Source organism: Hylobates moloch, unplaced genomic scaffold, assembly GCF_009828535.3.
Source record: "Hylobates moloch isolate HMO894 unplaced genomic scaffold, HMol_V3 SCAFFOLD_7, whole genome shotgun sequence".
In the NCBI taxonomy this organism is placed as follows: Eukaryota; Metazoa; Chordata; class Mammalia; order Primates; family Hylobatidae; genus Hylobates; species Hylobates moloch.
In genome coordinates this window covers 126895151-126914338 of record NW_026652282.1, presented here as the reverse complement: position 1 = coordinate 126914338, position 19188 = coordinate 126895151, and the positions used below count along the sequence as shown (strand labels likewise).

The window sequence follows — 19188 nt, the reverse complement described above, 5'->3', positions numbered from 1 at the left end:
CTTTTTTTTTTTTTTTAGTACAAACTTAGGGCTCTTTATTCAGGCAGTAAAGTAAGGAACAGCAAAGTGGGAGGGCTACACCATCACCATGGCAACAGAAAGCCTCAAAAACATAAAGTCCCTCGACTTATGTCGGGTAGACTCTTTCTAGCTCAGGAGAAACACATTTTAACTGGCTGAGGACAAGGCCAGGCAGCCTGGCCTCACTGTGGAAGGGCAGCTGGACGCATGGCCTCTGGTCAATCCTGGAAGTGCTTGGTGAGGGCTTCCAGCAGCTCCTGCTTCTTCAGCCCGGCAGGGCTTTTCAGATGGGGATTACCAGTGCCTTGTAATGTGGGTTTCGGTCCTTTTCTGTCCCACCTTGGGCCTTTTTGTTCCAGAACCTTCTTATCGTTTTTCTTTGGTAATTTCCTTTCAGTTGTAATCTGGTGGGTAAACAAGTCCTTAAATCATCCCACCAAGAGCCAGTTTTGGCAATGTCAGGTCCACTGCTTGTTCTGGCTCCATCAAATCCAAGGCCAAGGCCTCCAGGTTCCTGAAGTGCTGCTGCAGCGCAGGGTTCTTAAAGCTGTCACTTCTGCATGTGAAGCGAAGCTTCTCAACAATAGCCTTCATCTTGTCCACCTGCTCTGGAGTTGCCATGACTTTTTCAGTAAAGGGCATCTTCCTTTTATCATCAGCAAAGGGTAAAAAGACCAGCTGGAAGCCTGGAGGAGTCACCTGAATTTTCTGGTCATCCAACTCTTCTTACCAAAGCCACAAAATAAGGGGGGATGTTCCTGCGGCGTGTGTATCTGCACAATGCTGCAACCTCCTTCTCCAGACACTTCATGAGCAGAGCACTGAACAGGGTTGAGCTCCCAATCACCAGCGACTCCTCTGGGTACACGAACAGGGAGGGCCTCAGGTAATGACCTTTCTTCAGCAGTACCAATGGCTTGAAACCCATGAGCATCAAACCTGGATCATCAAACCGTTTTAGCTCTTCTGTTTCCTCCTTCTCCAGTATAATCTGACGACTCCCATAGATCTGAGACCTCTTGGTATTGCTAGGCAGAAGCAAACCGTCTGTACTTGTATTAAAGGTCCGGGTCTTGGTTTTCACTGGTTCATTTATTTCCCGATAGAGCTTTATTGGAGGAGGCTTGAGAGCCTTCTGGACCAGATTATAAATGCCCACAGAGATCACTATATCTTTGTTGAGCTTCAGCTTTAACCTGCTGAGTGCTCACTTCCTGGTCTCTTTGGCGTGAACCTTCTGCAACAGGTCTTCTAGCTTGCTGGATTCCTCAAAGTGAACCCTGAGGTCCTCATCCTCTGCTATGCTGATGATATCTCTGTAGAACAAGGATCTATCAAAGCCTCCAGGTTTCTTCAGATGCATCAAGTCAAGGAAGATGCCTGTGTCTCGGAGATCACTGGCTTTGGTCCTGGCCTGGCTGGCTTTGGCACTCTCATTGCCATGGGGGTTGTCTTCACTGGTGAAGAGCATGATCTTCTTATGACTCATCTTGAATTGGACATCACTAAAGAGGTTGGCATGGACCCACAGCACTTCACTGAGTGAGTAGTCAGATCCATGGCCCATCAGGTCTTGGAAACGTTTTTGTCCCTGCTGCCCCTTAAACTGGTCAAGCTCTAGAATTTGTTTTGCACCTGGATTATCCAGCTCCTGTAAGACGTAAATATTTTTTTAAATTCACTGAATTTTTGTCTTTCTCGGTACCATAGAACACCACAGCCAAGAGATCTCGATCACTGCTTATGATCTTACTTTGAATACACTGGATGCTCATGTCAAAAGGTGTCAACTCATCTTCACTAGGAGATTCAAGCATAGCCTTGGAGGCATCAACCAAAAAAATCAAACTATATTTTTCTGAATATTTATAGTCTCCTCTTGCTTCAAGGTTCTCTTCTTGTTCTTCTTCAGCTTCTTCATCGCCCTCGGTTTTGTAATATGACTCCCACCCTGACATGTTGGCTACTGCTCACTTTGGCTAAGAAGAGAACTTTCTGATCTGATAAGGAGAAGTCACACACAAAAAAACCCTACAGCAACCATCGTAATTAACAGTGAAGTATGAAAATCCTTCGTCATAGATTGAGAATGAGAAAGCGTTTCCTACTATTTCCACTTCTGTTTCGCATTATAGCAGAGGTCCAATGTAGTTCAATAATCTAAGAAAATGGGAGAAAAGCATAAAGATCAGAATAGAATACATAAATCTATTATTCACAAACTACAAGATTGGGTCCATAAGAAATCCAATAAAATCCATAGACAAACTATTAGAATTAATAAGTGAATTTAGCAAGGTAGTGGGATACAAAGTAAACATGTTTAAAAAATCACTTGCATTTTTATATATCGGCAACAAAAAGACAAAATAAATTTATAAAAGATATCACTCACAATAACACCAGAAAACACGAAATTCCTAGAAATAAATCTAAGATGTGCAAGATCTCTACACTGAAAACAAGAAAACACTGAAAGAAATTAAAGAAAATCTAAATAAAAGGAGGGATGTGCTATTAGTCATGTATTGGAAGACTAAATACTGTAAAGATGTCAATTTTCTCCAAGTTAATACATAGATTTGACACAATCCCAGTAAAAATTCAAGCAGGCTTAAAAAAACTTTTAATACTACCAGATATTAAGAATGCTGTAATAAATAAGACAGTATGATATTGGTGCAAGGACAGTCAATTTGAAAATGTAACAGAATAGAGTTCAGAAATGGACCCACATATATATGGTCACTTGCTTTATGAAAAAATATTACATTTTCATAAATTATTATGGGTCAATTGAATATCACATAGAAAAAATGTATCATGACTCCTAGTTCATATCATACACCCAAACCAATTCCAGGTGATGTTTAAAAGGTAAAAAGTAAATATTTTATAGAAAACATAGGAGAACATCTTCATGACCATAAAGTAGGCAAAGACCTTAAATGGGATGTGAAACATACTAATAATATTTTTAAAAATGCATTAGACTACATTAAAATCAACAACTTTTATTTATCAAAAAACATTGAGTGGAAGAAGGTCATCCTTAAGGGGAAGAAGACATTTATAGTATATATTCAGATTCCTTGCCAAATTTTCTACTGGGATTTCTGTCTTTGTCACATTGATTTGTAAAAATTCTTTATATACAATATATATTATGTATTCCAGATAGTTATTTGAGATATATGTCTCTGGCAGTGCCTCCAGAGACATATATCTTAAAGAACTATTCAAACATGTAAAGAATTCCTACAAATAAAAAAAAAGACTGACATCCCAATAGAAAGCTTGGCAAAGGGCCCTAACAAACATTTCTCAAAAGAAGTTATCTAAGTGGCCAAAAGATGCTTAACCTCAGGAGTCATCAGAGAAATGCACATTAAAACCACAATGCAATATCACTACTGTAGTGAACTCTGTAGTGTGCTTCCCAAATTCCTCTTCCACAAATCAGGACCGAAGTACTCATCTCGCTGACTCCTATAAATGTTGATCACTGACAGCTCACAGCCTAGTTCCTCCTCCTGCTGGGGAGGTCTGCATCCAATGACTGGTTGATATGAGGTATAAAGGCTCAGTCCTCTGCCCAAATCTGGGGCAATTCTGAAGGGTCATCCCAGCTTCAGAGTTCTCCATGGCACTGGCCAAGGTCTTTGTTATGACTGCATCATGGTCCAACCTCGACCCCTGCCTAATCCTGCTTTCTCCACTTCCTCAAAGATACTGTTCCTAAGAGCACTCACTCCCCAGGAAACTTTCTGCACACTAGTATTTATCTTGTAGTCGACTTTCCTAGGAACGCAACCCAGGGTGACTACATATCCACCAGAAAGACTAAAAGAAAAAAGATAGACAATACCATGTGTTGGTGAGGATGTGGACCAATCAGAATGCTCATATATGAATGTAGACTAAGCAGAATGCTCACATACTGTGGGTGAGTGTGTAAATTGTACAACCGCTTTGGAAATCGCTGTGGCAATATAGCTGTATCTACTATAGCTGAACATGCATACATGGCCCAACAATTCCACTACTAAGCACTGTAACACATAGAAAGACATATATATTCACCAATAGATATGTACACAAATGTTTGTAACAGCATTGCTCGATGCAATGCCGTCCAAACTAGAAGCAACTCAAATGCCCATCAAGATTCGACTGGAGCCAGGCACAGTGGCTCACACGCCCATCAAGATTTGAACAGAGCCAGGTGCAGTGGCTCACACCTTAATCCCAGCATCTTGAGAGGCCGAGGCAGGAGGATTTCTTGAGCTCAGGAGTTTGAGACGAGTCTGGGCAACATGGTGAGACCCCGTCTCTACAAATAATAATAAAAATATTATCCAGGCATAGTGGCATTTTCCGGACATGTCCCAGCTACTCAGGAAGCTGAGATGGGAGGATTGCTTGAGCCTGGAAAGTCAAGGCTGCAGTGAGCCGTGATCATACCACTGCACTGCAGCCTAGGTAACAGAGCAAGACCCTGTCTCAAAAAAAAAAAAAAAAAAAAAAGAAAAGTGGAATGGATAAATAAATTGTGGTATATTCACATACAAATCTCACAAACATAATATTGAGTAAAAGAAGCTGGACATAAAAAGGGAAGTTCTGGCTGGGCGCGGTGGCTCACGCCTGTAATCCCAACACTTTGGGGGGCCGAGGCGGGTGGATCACGAGGTCAGGAGATCAAGACCATCCTGGCTAACACAGTGAAACCCCGTCTCTACTGAAAATACAAAAAAATTAGCCGGGCATGGTGGCGGGCGCCTGTAGTCCCAGCTACTTGGGAGGCTGAGGCAGGAGAATGGTGTGAACCCAGGAGGCAGAGCTTGCAGTCAGCCGAGATTGCACCACTGCATTCCAGCCTGGGGGACAAAGCGAGACTCCGTCTCAAAAAAAAAAAAAAAAAAAAAAAAGGAGGAGGGGAAATTCTGTGTGATTCTGATTCCATCTATGTAAAATATAAAAATAAACAAAACCGGTAGAAATCAGGATAGTGGTTACCATTGTGGGGCAATAGAGACTATGAGGAGCACGCTGGGGGTTTCTGGAGAGTGCTAATTTTCTGTTTGGTGATCTGGGTTCTGGTTACAGTGTGCTCACATTGTGGAATTCATCAACTTGTATGTGCATGATCTGGGCACTTCCTTGCATATAACGCTTCAATAAAACAATTTCCCAAATTGCAAAGAACACATGTACACACACACACACACACACACACACATATCTAGAAACTAGCAAAGGCAGAGTCCCTGAGGTTGCCTTTCAATTGCTGACATCCAATATGGTGTTTCTTCTCCTTCCTTCCCTCCTCCAGCCCTCATTCATTTATGTAGCTAGTTGAGTTGTGGTTAGGCCAAAGTTTTAAATGTATCATTTTTCACAAGCCAACTCCAGCATCTGCGAATGCCTAGGCTCCTTGCTCTATGCACCTTGACTCCTGGGGCCTGAACTGCACTTTGGCAGTGCAGTAGCCTGGCTGGATAAGGGTTGTGGAGGACACTTGAACAAAATCAGAAGTTTCATACTCACCTGCCTTGGCCTATTGATGGGCAGTGTGGGGGCAGGCATGGTTTTGTCATTACTGAGTGGGTGGCAGCTTGGGAGGGGAGACAGTTTTCCTTGATGAGTCAGTTCAGATACAAACAGGGCACTTGGTGTTGATGAAAATAAAAAGCCTTCTTCCCTGCCTGTTATAAAGGTTCAGCGGGTATGCTCCTTGATAAATGGTCACAGTAATGAAATTCACACTCTTTAATCACAAGGGCTATAACTTAATTAAAAACACATCGAGGATTGATTTGAGTTGGAGAGTTCTCCTGGTTCCTTGGCTTTATTAAATTCGGTGTTTCTTTGCTTAGCCTCATCTGACATGCTTATGTACAGAAGTCGATGGCTGAGGAGCTGTCGCTGTCCTAAAGGGATGAACCTAGCTTTGGGGCCCTGAGCAGACCAGGTCGAAGGGAGATAGGGGCCAGGGTACCCAAAAAGGGGGCCCAGACCTGCAGCCCCTCTGTGCTTTTGCCTGCAGCATCACCAGGCTGACTATAAGGAGTCCTCACTGTTCTGAGTTCAAGTTGGGGCTCTCCTTGAGCCGACGGACTCAGGTCTCTCAGGGGAGATCTGATGTTGGGGCAGCCTGGCTGGGAGAGAAGTCTTAGTGAGACCACCAGCACCACCAGACACATAGCAGAAGCTCAGGAATTACTGGGTAATTGAAAAAAGCAATAACAATAGCTTCCATTCATCTCATTGAGTGCCCACAGCTGACTTGTGAGATAGAAATTGTTGTTGTCCCCATTTTACATATGTGGAAAGCAAGGAAGAAGAATGTGGCGTTAAATGAATTACCCAGAGGGCTGTGGGATGTGAGGGCCTTGGCAGACACCATGCATCACTCATTCTCCACTCACACACACATAGATGTACTTCCGTCATGTCTGCACCTGTGCAGATATGCCCAGACACAGACACACGGAGAGACATCCATCTGCACCAATAACATATGCAAACATATTCCTGTACATACACAGCAGATACGCACACACATCCACATACTTAACTTTACTCCAAACACACATGCATGCACATACACACACACACTCTGAAATATCTACACCTTCACACACCCAAATATACGTACATACACATTTGTAGCCATGTAGATACACCTGGATGCAGGCACACATCCACAGACCCATACCTATGCACACTTCCCCCAACGCCCTCCCTACAGCCACACTTGTGCTGTTACACCCACTCACAGACATACAATCAAATACCCATATACATCCACACCCCCCATTTACATACACAAACATCCTCACCTGTGCAGATGCACTCCGCGATGAACACACATCTACACACATATGCATATCTGCATCTGACCCACTCATAGAGGTACACCCATGAAGATATACCTGATATAGACACACATCCATATGCCCATACACATCCAAATCACATACATACATACACAGACACATAGATTTATCTCATCTGCACATCCACATCCACGCAGATACATCCAGATGTAAACACACATCTGCACATCCATGCACATATTCATATACCTACACACACATGCACATGCATTCACACCTATGCAGACAACACCCAGACACAGACACAAATCCACACAACCATGTATACCTGCATCCCCCAAACACACACACACTCTCATATACATATACATACATACACCTAAACATATATGCACCTTTGCAGATGAACCTAGTTATAGATACAAATTCACACACCCATTGATGTCCACACTTTCTGCATACAAATACACATATATCTATATACATAGCTATGTATATACCTACACACAAGAACATGCACATATATTTTATACAGACAAACACACCCCCAGGCATGTACACCCATGTATACACATACATCCATATTCACACGTGAACACACACATAAACACACCAATATGCACATAAACAAATATACACACTCGCACGTATATACATGCACACATAATATACGCACACATACATGTGGATACACTCACATACATATACATACATACACATGTATACATGAAACATACACATATACATACACACAAATACATGGCACATAGGAGTGTATGTGTACCTATCCCAATGTTATATACACATAGTCACACCTACACACCCAGACACACATGCATAATGGACACCTATGTACACTCATGGACATGTACACACTCACACTCATTCATCCCAGAGGCCATCTGTCAGAGTCAAGCTCAATGACCCCTTTCCAGAAATCAGTGCCTGAGGGACAGTCCTAAGGAGCCAGGTCTAATTAGCATAATACAAATCTCCCCACCCACCTCAACCCTGGAAACCTTGGCAATGCTGCCAGCACAGCCAGCCAGCTGGGGGACTCTCCTTCCTCTCTTGAGAAAGCAGTGAGATCAGTGGCTCCCTCAGCTACACAGCCTACCTGCTGCACCAGCACTGCCTCCTGCACCAGTGCTGCCTCCTGCAGGAGAACCCATGCCTCTGTTGTGGGGCCCTGTGAGGTTTCCTGGATCAATGGTAGCAAATATTGTAAATCAGAAGACAATGCAGGAGAGAACAATGGGGTTGCAGTCATACAGGGCCTGGTGGCCTTGCTAGGGAGCTGGGCCTTTGTGCTCAAGGTCACCAAAATGTTTGAAGGAGGGGAGCGACGTGGTCAGATTTGTGTTTGCAAAGGATTCCTCTGGCTGCCACGTGGACAATGGTGGGAGACATGCAGTTTGGAGGCAGAGGGTCCAGGGAGGAGATTGGCACAGCCATCCAGGGAGGAGCAGAGGGGGCTTAGGCCAGCGTGGGGGAGGGAGATGGAGCAACCAACAGTGAGCTGGCTGAGAGTCTGGCCAGGACTAAGGTCACGGGTTGGATGGGGGCATGAGGGAGAGAGAAGGAGGGGCAAAACATGACATCCAGATTTCTGGGGTAGGGGACTGACAGGGCTATAGAGGTGGACAGGGACCAGACCAGGCAGGCTCCATGGGCCACAGGAGGGAACTAGGGCTTTATCTGGGAGCCATAAGAAGCTATTGAAAGGCTGGAAGCATAGGAAAAAAAATGTATTGTGCTTATGAGTATCAGGTTACTGGGAGGGGCCAGATGGGTGATCTGGAAAGGTGAACAGGACCCTCAGGAACAATTTGCAGCAGGTAGAGGGAGGCATGTGGCTATCAAACCAGAGCAGGCAGAGTCAGCCCCTGCCCAGCACCTCCAGGCAGTTCACCAGGACTGCACAGGTGAGGTTGTCCCTGTCAAACTCTGCCTGGAGGCCGGAAGTCCAAAACCAAAATGTCAGTGGGGGGAGTTCCTTCTGAGAGCTGTGAGAGAATCAGTTCCAGGCCTCTCGCAGCTTCAAGTGTTTCTTTGCATGGAGATGGCATTCTCCCTGTGTCTCCACATCATCTTCCCTCTATGTTTGCCTGTCTCTCTGTCTAAATGTCCCCTTTTTATGAAGACATCAGTCATATTAGATCAGGGCCCACCCTAATGGCCCATTTTAACTTGTTCATCTGCAAAGACTATTTTCAAATGAGGTCACATTCACAGGTTCTGGGGGTTCGAATTTTAAGATCTTTTGGGGGAGCACAATTCCAATCATAATGTTCATCCAGGCTTAACTATGAGCAGGAGTTCACAGGACCCCTCCTGGGTCAGGGCAGCAGCTATGGAAGGAAAGCAAGCTACTCAGTGCAGGCTGGGCCTGGGCAAGACAGGAGCCCAGGTCCTAGAACAATACTCTGCCTGGGGCAGACATTCATTCTAAGACCTGGGATACCAGTGAAGGGCAGGCCTCAGATAAGGAGAGAGAGCTGCCCCAGGAGAGTATGGGGTGGGCACGGAGGCTGCCCAAGCGTGCAGAGGCAGAAAGACTTAGTGTTAGTCACCCCGCCTGGACAAGAAGAGGTGCAGGCAGTGCCTAATTGGTGTACAGAGAGTCTTGGCCAAGCGTTGGGGAGCAGGGGCTCACTGTGCCCCAGGGTGAGGGACACAGCCAGAGCAAGGGCTGAAGCAGTGGCAGTAGCAGCACTGAGGGTGAGGCATGCAGAAGTATTTCTGACTTCCCAGCTCTGAAGCCCGAGAGATCCCTATTTCAGGGATCCAGGTACCTAGTCCCAGGTAATCTCAGTTATCTGACGCTCCCTTTCTGGGCCTTTTTCAGAAGGGACGTAGGGCACTTGTGCTAGGGATGGGCACTTGTAGGTCTGTGAGCTAAGGGATCCAACGGGTGGAAGCTCAAGTGGTACGGAAACAGAGGAATGGAGCCCAACATGGATGGCATGTGGGAGCATGCATGCTCGTACACGACTGTGTGTGCCCATGTACATGTGTGTGAGTGGGTGTGCCTCTGGGTGCACTTGTCTGTGTGTGCATCATTGTTTACAGGGATTTCTTGTGCCTGTGCACATGGTGGGAGGGAGGCACAGGTGGTCAAACAAGGTTTGCCAGGGAAACTGCTACCTGAGCTGTAGCTAAGCTTGATTTAAACCTATCATAAAAGTATTAGGTGGCCTACTGTGTCACCCCTCAGCCACCATAATCCATCTCCACCTGTCCCAGGCCTCAGCACCCCATCTTCTACAGACACGTCTCTTCTGTTGCAGCTAGCAAGGGGCCTGCGGGGTCCCCTGACCGCCTGTGCACGTGCAGTTGCTAAGCTTTCACAGGCCACATTTCAGTCAGGCACAAGCTAGAAGCTTACTTGTTATTTGTTTTATCACTCGTAATCCAGAAACAATCTAGCTGCTAAACAGCACGTGCTCATTTGGTAACTGAGGTTACCTGGGACCAACTGAGGCCTGGCGTCTAGGCTGGCTAGAAACTGCCAGCAATGGTGGGAACAGCTCTGATAGTGTGGGGCTTGCTTTCTCAGTAAAGAGGAAAACATCTGGGTGCATGCCTGTCAGCCCAGGCCTGGATGCAGACAGACAGAGTCAGAAAGAGACAGAGACAGATACAGAGGGAGAGAGAGGGCAAGAAGGAAAGTGAATTGGCATGAGTGAGTTTTCTGGATTTGGATCATGTGCTTTGCCTCTAGGTAAAAGTCCCTTACATGTTAGTGGTTAGGTGTTAAGTACTACAGGGGCTAAGAAGAGAGAGCACCCTTGGGTTGAAGTCCCTTCTCAGCCAGGGGCCTCTCTCTAGTTGTGGGACCTGGCTGCACCTGTCTTCCCCCAATAAATGGGGATGTAAGAGCTGGGCTGACCAGCTCCCATGGCTGTTGGGAGGGCCAGATACAATGCAGCCTGGAGAAGTGCTTTGGGAACTGCTGATCTCTGCCCAGATACAAGAGCTTTTTATTGATTGTAAAGGAAATTGAGATGTTGGAAAAATAAGCATGAAGCCCAAAGAAGCAAATATTCACAACAGTAGCAATTAGCATCTGTACCTGCAGTCTACACCCTGGCTCCCCTGTGCCCAGGAGCATGGCCCCTTATGCGTCTTATATCTTCCAAGTAAATGAATCCTCAGGTACCATTTGCCTCAAACTTACTGTGTAGCCTGGAACCTCCTAAAGCAAGCTGGCTCCATTTTGAATTTCTGCCTCCAAAGTCCTTAAAACCTCAGCAGTATTTCCCTTCTTTCAATGACAATTTAAAAGTCCCAGCTGGGCGCGGTGGCTCACGCCTGTAATCCCAGCACTTTGGGAGGCCCAGGTGGGCAGATCACCTGAGGTCGGGAGTTCGAGACCAGCCTGACCAACATGGAGAAACCCTACCTCTACTAAAAATACAAAATTAGCTGGGCCTGGTGGCACATGCCTGTAATCCCAGCTACTCGGGAGGCTGAGGCAGGAGAATCGCTTGAACCCGGGAGGCAGAGGTTGCGGTGAGCCAAGATCGCACCATTGCACTCCAGCCTGGGCAACAAGAGTGAAACTTGGTCTCAGAAAAAAGAAAAAAAAAAAAAAGGTCTTTTACATTGCTCAGAAGCCTGGAGGGAGGCAGCCATCCCGAGTGCTTATCCTATTGCCTATCCTGAATTTAGCACAATTATATACAAGATCACTAACAAGCATGTGGCCCTCCTACACCATTGCAAAAGATCACATTGCTATCTCCATTTGAAAATATCTTATCAACCTTCAGACTGTGTTTATGTTCGATTGAAATGCTCCACGTGATTCTGCCTCTCTCTGTGTATATATGCATGTATTTATGTGTGTGTTTATTACGCACACAGACAGGTGGGAGAGGAAGAGATAGAGTTAGAGGTAGTTGTTCTGGTAGAAAGAATCATAATCCATCAGCAGTTAGAGCTCTCTTAGGCTGAAGCACTTTGGGAGTGTCTTTGAGGGGTCCATGCTTCTCTTCCACACCTTCCTTCCATCCCCTATACTGGCATCAGAAGTGGTGAGGATGAAGCCTCATGCTCATAGGGAACCAGGCTAGGCTCCTGGTGGTGAGATTGGTGGATAAAAAGCCAAAAGTCAGGGTAGGGGAGTGATCTTCCCCCACCCCCAAACTGGCAATCACAGATTCTGTCTTTTCTCTGCCCTTCCTCCAGGGAGTAGCACCCACACCCTTCCCTTTCCAATAGCCACTGGGAGACAGGCAGGAGGGAGGCTGATTGGCCCTTTTCCTTTATATCTCTGTGGCATATGTTCTACCTGAGACCCTTTCTCCCCCAAAGTCAGCATATATGAGTTGGATGTAAACACTTATATACGGGATTAGGCTTATTTTTAGAAATGTATTCTTAGAAAGGGATCAACTGTAAGGGACTGTCATAGCCCTGCAGGGTTGAGGTCAGTGGGTGAAGGGGCTCCCTAGCCCTTTCCTCTCCTTAATCGGGTTCCTTGAAGCAGAAGAAGACAGGAATGAAATGCAGAGAATAATAAGGGATGATAAGGCCAAAGGGTAAACAAAAAGAAGGAAGGCTTGACTTTCCATGGTCAGTAGCTAGCGATAAGGAGGTCCTGGGCAAGTCAGTCATCTGTGGGTTTCAGTTTGTCCATTTGTGACATGGGAGAGCTGGACTAGCTGGTCTCTAAGGATGGTTCTAGCTCTTAAATGCCTTGAATTGAAATATTGGGCAGTTGGCAAGTGCCCAGGCCTCTGCTAGGCTATGCTGTTGGGGAAAAAAGGGACAAGGAGACAAAGCCTGTTCTCCTGTTGCTGGCAGTCCAGTTAGGAGGCAAAAACAGACAGTGGCCAGGAAAGCCACTGGTGCTAAACCATGGGACTGCACCAGTGTAGTCAGACCATTAAGATGTATTAGTCAGTTCTCACACTACTGATAAAGGCTTACCTGAGACTGGGTAACTTATGAAAAAAAAGAGGTTTAATGGATTCACAATTCCACATGGCTGGAGAGGCCTCACAATCATGGCAGAAGGTGAAGAAGGAGCAAAGGCATGTCTTAGGTGGTGGCAGGCAAGAGAGTGTGTGCAGGGGAACTCCCCTTTATAAAACCATCAGCTCTCATGAGAGTTATTCACTATCACAAGGACAAGATTGGAGAAACCACCCCCATGATTCAATTATCTTCACCTGGTCCCTCCCACGACACGTGGGGATTATGGGAACAACAATTTAAGATGAGATTTGAGTGGGGACACAAAACCTAACCATATCGAAGGGTGTGCTTCGTAAGATTAAACCTCATCAATTGCCCAGAAGAAGCTTAACTGGCGTGAGAAACAAGAGCAGTGGGAAGTTTCCCTGGGAGCTTTAGAATGAAGACAGAGGAGATGTGGTGAATGGCCTAGACAACACTCATGTCAAAATTTAAATAGACCCATCTTTCCATAAGAGCTGATCTCCTCATGCCCCAGGTCAACAACTTGAGTTGAAAGTGACCTTATGATCTAAGGTGAATGAAAATACAGGAGATGGCCTGATAGGCAGAAGGGAGGCAGCTAGACAGCCTGGAGAGTTCCCATTGGTCTCCGTTGGTAAAAGCCCTCTGTCTACCCACTCAGTTTTTCCCCCAACCCCACCACCACACGTGCACAATAGCCCTACCAATTTCTTGATGCCTAGAACTTTTAAACAATAGAGAGATTTTCAGTCCATGGGGATATATTGTCTTAAAATAGTATTTCTCAAAGTGAGGTCACAGGGCTAGAATCATCATCATCTGGAGACTTGTTAGGAATGCATACTCTCAGGCCCCACCCAAGACCTAATGAACCAGAAGCTCTGGGGGCAGGTCCCAGCAATCTGTTTTTCACAAGCCTCTAAGAGATTCTGATATATGAGAGCCACTGACAAAGTATCTCTCCCTCAGAAGAGCCAAGATGATAACCAAAATAATGGACTATAGTGTAAGAGGCTCTCAGACCTCTCCTGTGAGCATGGTGTTATGGAGGAGAAGTACAGATACAGGCATAAAGTACTGGGAAGGGAAGGGGGCACTTCATAACAGCCTCTCAGGCCTGGATTTGGGAACCTACTTAGGTGACATTGAAACCACAAGGTCTTCGAGAATGTGAGCATGATCATAGGTCTCCATGAGCACACACTGTTATTCAGTTCCTAGGACATCCATTATCCTTTATTCTTCTCATATCCTTTATTCTCCACTGGGAGATGGGAATCATTTGACCCAATTTGCAGGAAACAGGCCCTGTCCTATGCTACCATGAGGGCTAAGTTTTGAGGGACTCTGTAGATGGAGAAGAAACCAACTGGCATAATCTACCTCCTGCCCACAATTGAGTCTTCATTGACATAACCATGACTGCAAGCATACACTCCATATCTGCTGTCTCCCTTTCCTAGAGTGTTCCCTAGGGCTTTGCAACCAGTCCCTGGCCCAAGGATGGTAAATACAAGGCACAGGTACCGCCATTCTCCCATCCCCTCCCTATGTCAGATATCACTAATCAATCACAGTCTCCCCCTGAGCTTTGCCAGGACCTCAGAATCCTTTCAAGCGCAGTAGTCCCAGAAGTGGCCCAAGGAGTGACTTATTGAATGAATGAATGAATGACTCTAAAAGTGTACCTCTGAGCTTCCCTATTCCAATCTTTGGGAAATGCCTGATTCTTGACAGTACGTCTGTGAGGCAAATACTTCAGATTTCCGGTAGTATAATCTCTCATATTCAGGATTTAGGTTGGCATATATGCACCAATTAAATAGAGAGCTGCCAAATACTGCCACAGGGTCTGCATGCAGGCATCTCACTGTCAATTCCTTCAGGAGATAATAACGTATGCGTATTTTATGGACTCAAATAAGAGATTCACTTATTTCTGTAATGAGATTCCATTACAGCTGGTTTGCAGAAGCCCCCATAAAGTCAGGAAAATGCACCATAGAAAATAAACTCCAGAAATTTCCAGGCTTGGCATATCTATGTATGTACATTTGGGATTGGGTATGGCAAGAGGGTCATACATGTGGACTAAAAGGAAGGTTGATAAATGAGTGAGGGAGAATGTATTTAACCCCATTAACTTCATTAAGGTTTTTCTTAATGTCATATATATTGTCTTCATTCTGTAACTGCTGGTGGAAGATAGGGCCATAAACCATTCTGAGTACCAGGGAAACGTCAGGCTTCAGTAAAAACAATTGCCTGCAGAATATAGGGATGGCTTTAAAGAAACAGAAAAGTGTGATTCATAAACAGGAAAAAACAAGCAGTAGAAATTGTTTTTAAAGGAACTTAGATGTTAGACATAGACATAATCTTCAAAGTAGCTATTAGAAATATGTCCAAATAACTAAAGGAAGCCATATTTAAAATGTTAAAAGAAAGTGTGAAAATTACCTGACAAATTAAGGATCTCAGTAAGGACAAACAAATTAACAAGAAAAACTAAATGTAAATTCTTACTTTGAAGTACAATAACTTAAATAAATTCATTAGAGGATCTCAATAGCAGATTTGAGACAGCAGAAGAAAGAATTTGAAGATAGATCAATATTATCCAATTTTAAGAACAGAAAAACAAAAGATTGAAGAAAAATAGAGTCTCAGAGATTTCTGTGTCATATTGGAGTTCCAGAAGGAGAGGAGAGAGAAAAGAGCAGAAAAATTATTGAAGAAATAATGACCAAAAATTTCCAAAATTTGATGGAAACCATTAATGTGAGCACAAAAGAAGCTCAACAAACCCTAAGTAGAATTATATTCTCTAATAACAAATTATCCAAAAAAAGAAATTAAGAAAACAATCCAACTTACAGATTAATATCAAAAAATAAAATACTTAGGAATAAACTTCAGCAAGGAGATGAGAGACTTCTAGACTAAAAACTACAAAATATAGATGAAAGATATTAAAGCAGACACAAATAAATAAAAAGACATCCTATGTTCATGAATTAGAATAATGAATATTGTTAAAATGTCCATACTATGCAAAGTGATCTACAAGTTCAATGCTTTATCAAAATCCCTGGAGGATTTCTTACGGAGATAGAGAAAATAATTCTAAAATTCATACGGAAGCATGAAAAGCCCCAAATAGCCAAAAAAATCTTGAAAAAAAGGAACAAAGCTAAAGGCATCACACTTCTTGATTTCAAAGTATACTACAAAGCTACTGTAATTAAAACAGTATGGTGCCATTGGAAAGCCAGACATATTGACCAATGGAACAAAAAAGAGAGCCTAGAAATAAATTCACACATATATGGTAAACTAATCTTTGACAAGGTTGCCAAGAATACAGAATGGGGAAAGGATAGTCTCTTCAACAAATGGTGATGGGAAAACTGGATATCCACATACGTAAGAAGAAAATTGGACCTTATCTTACACTATATACAAAAATCAACTCAAAATGGATTAAATACTTAAGCATAAGACCTGAACTGTAAAACTCCTAGAAGAAATATAGGGGAAAAGCTTCATGACATCAGTCTTGGCAATGGCTTCATGGGTATGACACCAAAGCCTAGGGAACAAAAGCAAAAAAGAAAAATGGGACTACACCAAACTGAAAGGCTTCTGGTCAGCAAAGGAAACAATGGAATGAAAAGACAACCTATCTAATAGGAGAAAATATTTGCATATATCATAAACCATATATCAGATAAGGAGTACATTTCCAATATATATATATGGAATGCCTACAATTCTATAGCAAAAAAATCTAACAGCCTGATTAAAAGATGGGCTAAAGACTTAAATAGACCATAAAATGTACGAATGGCCAAAAGGTATATAAAAAGATGTTCAACATTACTAATCATCAGGGAAATGAAAATCAAAATGTGTTAGACATTACTTCACACCTGTTTAGGATGGTTAGTATTTAAAAAAAGACAGCAAATGTTGCCAAGGATGTAGAAAAATTGGAACCTTTGTACAATGTTGTTAGGCTTACACCATGGTGCAGCCACTATGGAAAAAAGTGTGGAGGTTCCTCAAAAACTAGAACTACCATATGATGCAGCAAACCCACTTCTGTGTATTTATCCAAGGGAATTAAAATCAGGACCTTGAAAACATATTACCAATCCCATGTTCATTGCAACACTATTCACAGTAGCCAAGATGAGAAAACCACTTAAATGTCTATTAACGAATAAATGGCTTTAAAATGTTATACACACACACACACACACACACACACACACAAAATGGAATGTTATTCAGCCTTACAGAAAGAAGGAAATCCTGCAACATGTGACATCATGGATAAACCGTGAGGACATTATGCTCAGTGAAATAAGCAAAGAAGGACAAACTGCATGATTTCACTTATATGAAGTATCTAAAATAGTCAAACTCATAGAAGCAAAGAATAGAATGGTGGTTTCCAAGGGCTGGAGAAAGGGGGAAAATGGGTAATTGCTAATCAACATGTATAAAATTTCAATCATGCAAGATTACTAAGTTCTAGATATTTGAGGTATGTACAACACTATGACAATAGAGAAAAATATTGTACTTTAAAAAACCTGTTAAGGGGGTAGATCTTGTGTTAAAGTGTTCTTAACAAAATTTTTGAAAAAGAAATACATGCATATACATATATAATTACATTAATAACAAACAAAATAGACTTTAAGACAGAAAATATTGCCAGAGACAAAGTGAAACATTTCATGATGATAAAAAGGTCAATACATCAGAAAGATATGACAATTATAAGCAAATATACACCTAACAACAAAGCTCAAAAATACATGAAATAAATTTTGAGAGAATCGAGAAAAGAAATAGATAATTTTACAATAGTAGCTGTAGATTTTCAATACCACAAACTCAATAATTGATGAACAACTAGACAGAAAATCAGCAAGAATATAGAAGACATGCAGAACGTTATCAACCAAGTTGACCTGGTATTTATATATACAAACACTCTACCTAAGGACTACAGAATACATAGTCTTTTCAAGCCCACAAGAAAATTCTCCATACCATATGTTGGGCCACAAAAGAAAACTCAATACATTAGGATAAAAGACTACACACTGGGTACAGAGTTCACTGCTCAGGTGATGGGTGCACCAAAATCTCAGGAATCTCCACTAGAGAACCTATCCATGTAACCAAAAACTGCCTGTTCCCCAAAAACTATTGAAATAAAATAAAAAAGAAATATTGAAATCATACAAAGTATATTTTCTGACCACTGCAGAATTCAACTTTGAGATATGCAACACCCTGGGAAAACCCACAAATATGTTGAAATTAAACAGAAAACTCTTAACTCATGGATCAAAGAATTAATCACAGGAGAAACTTTTAAAAAATCGTGTTAAATGAAAATGAAAATATAACCTGGAATTAATGGAATACTCCAAAAGCAGTGCTTAAAGGGAAATTTATTACCACAGATGCCTATATCAAAAAAGCAGAAATTTCCCAAATTAACAACCTAAGCCTCCATTTCAAGAAAAGAGGGTAAACTATTAGTAAATTCAAAGCAAATAAAAGGAAATAATGAAGATTAGAACAGAAATCAATGAAATGGAAAAAAAAAACAAGAGAGAAAAATAAATGAAAACAAAAATTGGTTCTTTTAAGAGATCAACAAAGCAGATAAGCTTAAATTAGAATAAGAAAATAGGAGAGAATATTCATACCATACAATTCATACAGAAATACAAAAACCCAGGATAGTCTAAACAATTTTGAAAAGAAAGAGCAAAGTTGAAGGGCTTACATTATCTGATTTCAAAGATTAACTACAAGTGGATCACAGACCTAAATAACTAAAACTGTAAAACTTTTAAAAGAAAACAGAAGAAAAACTATATGACCTTGGGTTAGGCAGAGTTCTTACATGCAACACCAAAAATAAAAGCTTTAAAATGAAAAGTAAATGAATTGAACTTCATCAAATTTGAAAGTTCTACTCTTCAAAAGACACTGTTAAGAGAAGCAAAAACAAGCCATAAACTGGAAGGATGTAATTGCAAATCATATCTCTAAAAAGAGATTTGAACCTAAAATATAAAAAGAACTCTTACAAGTCCCTTTTCCCATCTTTCTTTTCTTCTTTTAGATTGATTTTTAAGAATGATTCCATTCTTCCTCTTTCCTCTACCCTGGTTAGTTGGTAGTAGGTTGGTGCAAAAGTAATCATGGTTTTTATCATAAAAAATAATGGCAAAACCCACGATTACTTTTGCACCAACCTAATACTTATATGCATATATTTTCACTAGTGGTTAACTTAGAGAAGGGTTTCTCAAATATTTTCATCTCTGGACCCCATTTACAT

The 19188-nt window shown here is 42.4% G+C and overlaps 1 pseudogene; it reads right to left on the bottom strand.

Annotated features, from left to right (window-relative positions):
* Positions 1–239: 239 nt before the first annotated feature.
* On the bottom strand, positions 240–1995 carry LOC116812118 (X-ray repair cross-complementing protein 6-like; annotated as a pseudogene).
* Between the last annotated feature and the right edge of the window lie 17193 nt (positions 1996–19188).